Below are 6,811 nucleotides of genomic sequence, written 5' to 3'. Positions count from 1 at the left end.
TAATCAAAACAAGGTTAGAAATTTCTTTACACAGGGGCGGCACAAAAACATTGATTGCTTCTACCTGGCACAGACTTTTTCTAAAATACCGAAGCAGCTGATCCGAGACAACAGCAATTTTATATGTGTGTTTCATCAAGATCATACCAACCTCAAACACATACATGATGAATATGTAGGTGGGGACTTGAGCTACAATGATTTTTCCAAATTTTGTAGTAGGTGCTGGAACCAGGACAGTTATGGGTTTGTCACAATTGATATGACAAGAACACCCAGTAGCGGCAAATACAGAAATAAAATCAACGATTTTCTAGACGTTGAAACATATATAAATAACCATGAAAAGGCCAATCATTGATGATCTTAAGTTAAGAGATTATCTTGTAAAAAGATTTAAGGGATGGAAATCACAGAACCGGGGAATTTATGAAAAACACAAACAAACAGAACAGCCTGTAATTGATGCTATTAATAATTTAGGTAAGAATATCAAAACTGTTACAGAGCAAAATCAAGATTTGATCACAGAGCTTGTGCCTGTAGCTGCAAGGAACATATTAGATTATCCATTCACCCCACTTTCCAGTATTCATACACCTAGTCCTGTTGCTCCTAGAAGAATTGAAGCTACTCAGGATCCTATTGAACTGGGTCTTCTTGCTCAAAAATATTTAACCACACCTAAAGACAACAAAGATGAGGTGTTTGGCTTATATGCCGATACAGAGCTTGATGGGAGCATCATACATAGAATTGGCAATTTCAGAGTAACATTTATGGGAGATGATCTGATTGTTTATTCAGAATCTCGTCTCGGAGAAAAAGGTGCTTTTGTTAAGTACCCCGGAACACCTGGATTGTGGGAACTGATGACTAGGAAAAGGCCTGGCAGCTATACAGATCAAGATTATGAACACTACAAAGAAATATTAATAAAATCAGATGCGCTATACCAGAACAATGATCCTACACAAAAAAGAGTCAAGTCGAGCAGTGGAGCAAAATACAACAACTTAATCAAGCCCATATGGTCACAGATCAAGACAGGTAGTGGAATCAAACAATACAACACCCTGCCTAAAGAATTTGTGTGGGTTGATGATGTCAGGAAACTTGTAGATAGGTTGCTGGTGATAGCTGGGGAGGAAAATGCTGGCAACCACAATTTTTACAATGAAAAGGTTGGAATTATGGACATGATAAGCACCAAATTATCTAATTTTATAGTGAATGACCCTAAAGGAATTGGATATCTCATAAAAATTATTAATACTCTACCCCCTAAATTTTGGAATATTTCTGAGGGTCGGGGCTTGGTTAATGACATTATAAACAAGTTGCCATTTGAACTACACATTCCAGGCTATCAGTATTGTGGTCCCGGTACAAAATTGGATCATAGATTAAACAGAGGTGATCCTGGTGTAAATCCTTTAGATGCTGCTTGTAGAGACCATGACATAGCATACAACACACATTCTGATCTTGACAAGAGACATGTTGCAGACAAGAAATTAGAAGAGGCTGCATTTGGTAGATTTGTAAGCAAAGATGCTTCTTTAAGTGAGAGAATATCAGCATTGGGAACCACCATAGCTATGAGCACCAAACAAAAACTGGGGTGGGGGTTGTAAATAATAAACCTACAATGAAGGCCAAGGGTGTTATGTATCAAATACCTTATGCAGGTCTCAAATCTCTTAAAACTATTGACAGTCTTTTGACCAAAAAGCAGCGCAAGAAAAAAAGCTCTTGTATTGCAAAGGGCCATGGTATGAAATTGTTGCTTAGTACCCCCCAATTAAAAAAATTACAGCAATCAAGAAAAAAATTGCATACAGGGGGTTTCATATTTACTATCCCTGCCATCTTAGCTGCTCTCGGGGCTGTTGGGAGCTTGGCCGGGGGATCAGCTGCCATAGCAAAAACAGTAATAGATGCCAAGAAAAATAGGGCAGAATTAGATGAGCAGAAGCGCCATAACCTGGCAATGGAGAAAAAAGGCAAAGGTGTTAAGAGAGCCATGAGTAAGTTTAAAAAAAACAAGAGCCGCTTACAAACCAAGATATTGAAGCTTTGATCAAGCCACTGGGCATCAAACATTTTAGGGGTGTGTACATGTCTGATTCTTTACCGGAGCAACCACTCAACAAAGAGTGTGGCATTGTTAATTTGGATGAGTACAAAAATCAGGGTACTCACTGGATCTGTTATCTTAAATATTTAAACAATAAGGCATTTGTGTTTGATTCATTTGGAGGTGTTCCACCTGAAAATTTAATAAAATATCTAAATTCAGCTAATCTTTATTACAATAATGCCCGTGTTCAAAACTTCAAAGATGTTAATTGCGGACATTTGTGTTTATCTGTTCTTAGATATATGTCTCAAATAAATAAACCATCAATTGAAAATTTTCAAAAGGCCTTGTGGTATTTAAAACATCATGGGGGTATTCCATCTCACCAGCCAAAATTCAATATTGAAACTCAAATTACATGATGACATAGTGTATCCCAAAACAATAGCTCTCAGAGCATTTTACGGCATGTACTTGATACCTAATATTACACACCACAACAACAAAATTGCAGTAGGGGATCAAAAAATTGTCATCACTCCAGGGCAATATAATCTGTCAACTCTAAATGCTCAGTTACCCAGAGGTGTAGTGTTAAGTCAAAATTCTGTCACTCACAGAGTAGAGATTGTATCTGCCACAGAAACAGTGGATCTGGGTACTATAGGAGAGCTGTTAGGCTTTGAGAACAACACAAAACTTGAAGCGGCCATCAAACACACTGCTATGAATATACCCAAATTCTTAGCCATAGAGACTCTGAATATTCACTGTAATGTGGCCGAGGGTATGATCACCAAATCAAATGGCATAGGCACTCACAAACAAACTGGCATCATTGCAACATTCAAACCTAATTCCGAATTCATGGAGCCAATCATCTACAATCCATCCCCAACATTATATTTTCCTGTGTGCCATAATAGAATAGATTACATTGAATTGATGGTCACTAATGAAAAAGAAGAATTAGTTGATTTTGCTGGAGCCACAACAACTGCAATCATAGAGATTAACATTTAAATAAAAATACATACAATGGAAAATATTGAGAGTTATGAGCTACAATCATTCCCTCCAAACAGGAGGACATTTGCAAATTTAAATCAACCCAACACAGAGATTGAGGTTGATCTTGATGTAGGGGATGGATTTATACACCCCCACAGAGCAGATCTATACATCAAATTTGATGTTGTAAAGCTCGATGGAACAGATTATCCGGCAAATTCAAATATAAGATTGGTAGATAATTTTGTGCCGCATCTGTTCTCTGAAATTGAGATCAGAAAACATGGCGTTGTTATAAACAGAGTGGATTATCCCGGCATTACCTCCACAGCTTTGACCACACTAAAATTATCCAAAACCGAGGCTTCTTACTACAGAATCGGTGGATTTGAAGCTGGTGATAAGATATTAACCAAGAGCCACACTGTGCTGTTCCCCATGCGCCTGTTGCCAGGATTCTTCTCGGATTACAAAGAAATTATGTGGAAGGGGGGGTTAAGAATTACATTTAGAAGAGCTGCAAATGATAATAATGCATTGATGAGGTACAGTACATTAAATTCTACAGGGGAAGCTTTGCCTAATACCTTACCAGATGCAGGCAAATGCATTATTCAGACTATGGAGCTAAGAATCCCAGTTGTTGAATATGAGGCCAGTTACGCTCTTAAACACAAAGCAGATATAGTAAAAAATCCACAGATTCCTCTGCAATTTTACACATATCAATGCGTACAGAAGCCCGCATCTGGCACTTATTATGAATTTGATGCTACAAATTCATTCTCCAGCATACAATATGACATGCCGGATTTTGTAGTGGTATTGTTTCAGACTGGAAGACACAATAATCAGGAAAAAAATTCAAGTAAATTTGATAACTGCAACATCAAGAACATATATCTTAAAAATGGCAGAAATGAGGTATTCCCTAGAGAAAATTACAATTTAGACATGTCCAAGGATGATTTCCTCAAATTATATGAGGCTTTTTCGGCTTTCAAAAGGGTTACTACTGGCAATACTGACATGTATTACACACCAGATGAATTCAAAACACAGAGACCCATGTTTGTCATCAACACTTCAAAAAGGAAACAAGTTGTGGTTAATGACAGGACAAACATTAAAATTATCTGTGAATTCCATGAGGCTTTACCTGAAGACACCATATGTAGTGTTATTCTCATAGGTGAAAAATCATATGTTTATGATGTAAGAAATGAGAGAGTCACGGAGCAATTCTAGAAGAATTACATTGTTTTAATATTAGATAAACAAATTGAGCCTGGTACCCAATTGAACTTAAACCAGAAATAAATATGTATGGGTATGTGTATGTATGGGTGTATGTGTATTTGTGGGTGTGTGGCCAATATTTTTAACAAATTTATGGACAACAATCTCACAGAAGTGCCTTTTGTAAGTATAGCCAAATCAATCTGAGGGGGTCATACTTTCCGAAATATTCCCGAGGGCATTTTTACATAAATCTTGGATTAAACAGGGGTTCCACACTAGAGAAAAAAGCTCATATGGCCATGTTGAGCAAGTTTTAAGTAGAGCAAATCTGCTTGAGGGGGGGTTCATACTTTCCTGAGTTTATAGTAGTACCAATACAACTACTGTGGCAGTAGTTATTGGTTACATTGAAAAGGTTCAAAAATTGTATTTTAAAGGCAAATTTCATTTTGTATTTCACTACATATTCAATAAGACTGCAACGTGTATCTGAATGTTTGCACTGCATGACCACTTTCTTGGAGTATAAGACTTAATACATATCATCATGAACATCCAGAGGGAGGGCAAGGGATACAGCTTCCCTGGAAAATGAATGTCAATCCAAAGTTATATAATTTCATTTCAGTCAGTAATTTGTGTTAATCAGTGGCGGAGATTAGAGGTGCAGTTGTCCCCTGCTTTTTGCTATTTTTTGCCCCCGCACTATGCACTTATCTACCAAGGGAAAGCAAACTGTCCTTGCCCCCCCTCCCCCACTTTTTGCACCTTGCTCCCCCAGTTTTGAAAGGTTGCATGCGTGTTTCATGTTAACCTTATTTTCAGCATCGCACCCCCTAATTCTTTTTCCGCACCCTCTCAGCACCCCTAGATGATTAATCCTGCCGCCGCCGCTGCACTTCGCTGCACTTCCTACGCCTCTGGCGAACGAGCCTCATTGGTAACCAAAAATGTCACATGCTTGTCTCGGAATATTGTATTCATAGTAGAGGAAACGAACGGGAAACAAGAGCCTAACCCGAAAAAAATTGCAATACAAATGTTTCTTGTGCCAGATTGTGCGGAATGGTGTAGTGAATAATATATTAAAAATCCGCCATCCAAATGTTTGGGGAAAAGCCGCCATCTTGGAAAATGACTGCAAAAATTCAACTAAAAAATTAAAAGAAAATAATATCTCGAAATAGGTGCATTTTACACAAAAAGTGAAGATAACCAAAATGAAAGAACAGAAAATTTTCTAAAATATGTTTTTTGGTTTGATAGAGCTACCATAAATCTTAATTGAATAAGAAAGATTCAAATATTTTCCTTAATTTTTAGAATTAGCGTAATAGTTGGTTTCTGACACAAAAAGCAGCAAATATGTAAGAAACTATGTAATTTACGTCCTAAATTCACTGAACCAAATTCATAGCTTATGATTTCCTCTAGAGATTGGTTTTGTTTCGTGCCATTAGACTCAGGGGTTGAGGGGAAATGTAGTTTAATGCAGGGTCATGCATTTCCCTAAATTTACGTGTTCCATTTCCTATGATATTGGTTGGTTGATTGATTGACTTGAATTTTTTACTTCCCTTTTGTGCCACTTTTGGCTAATTTTTCGAAGATGAGAATGAGTGATGATATGATGAAATTGACACTCACAAATATCAATGCCCAGACCGGGATTCGAATCAGAGACCCCGGGCATCGTAGCGCGATTGGTGAGAACGTAATACATTGTTTTATGCAGTGTTTCGTTCACGTGGCGTTTCTTACTTACATGTTGTTTTTGTTATTTAAAAATGTATGCACACAATGGCGGCGATTAGATGTCTTAACTGTGCAGGGGGAGGGGAGGGGCAAGGATAGTTTACTTTCCACTCACTGCAATTAAAGAGAAGCGTATTCGGGAGATGAACTATCTAACTAACTCTCTAGCCTTCTTAAACCCGAAGGTTCATGGCTGCAGCAACACAGGCCTTCCATCTGTCCCTATCTTGTGCAAGATCTATATACTCTTTTCCATCCCTACCGATTTCCTTTAGGTCCATCTCAACGTTGTCCCTCCATCTTCGTCTTGGCCTTCCTACAGGTCTCTTACCATCAGGTTTCCCAACAAGAATACTGTAAACTCCTCTTTCCTCTTCCATTCGTGCCACATGGCCTGCCCACCTAAGTCTTCTTGATTTAATTATTCTAATAATATCTGGACATGAATACAAATTATGTAAACTAAAAATCACGAACCTTCCGACCCTCTGTAAACAACCGTCTCACTTCGAGTAACGTATCACTCCGCGTCAGCTGTTCATGGATGGCGCGGTCATCATATGCTGTTGTTCACTCGCATTTCACTCGAATACGTTACATGAAAAGAAAACGTATTCCTATGTTTTATGACATCCCTACACATTGAAGCAAAATAAATTTTCGAAGTGTGATTAAATACGTGTTCTTGTTGAAGCTTGAAGTACAGGTATGAACATATTT

This window comes from Lepisma saccharinum, chromosome 8 (genome assembly GCF_977018435.1).
Source record: "Lepisma saccharinum chromosome 8, izLepSacc3.1, whole genome shotgun sequence".
NCBI lineage: Eukaryota > Metazoa > Arthropoda > Insecta > Zygentoma > Lepismatidae > Lepisma > Lepisma saccharinum.
This window is presented reverse-complemented; position numbering follows the sequence as displayed.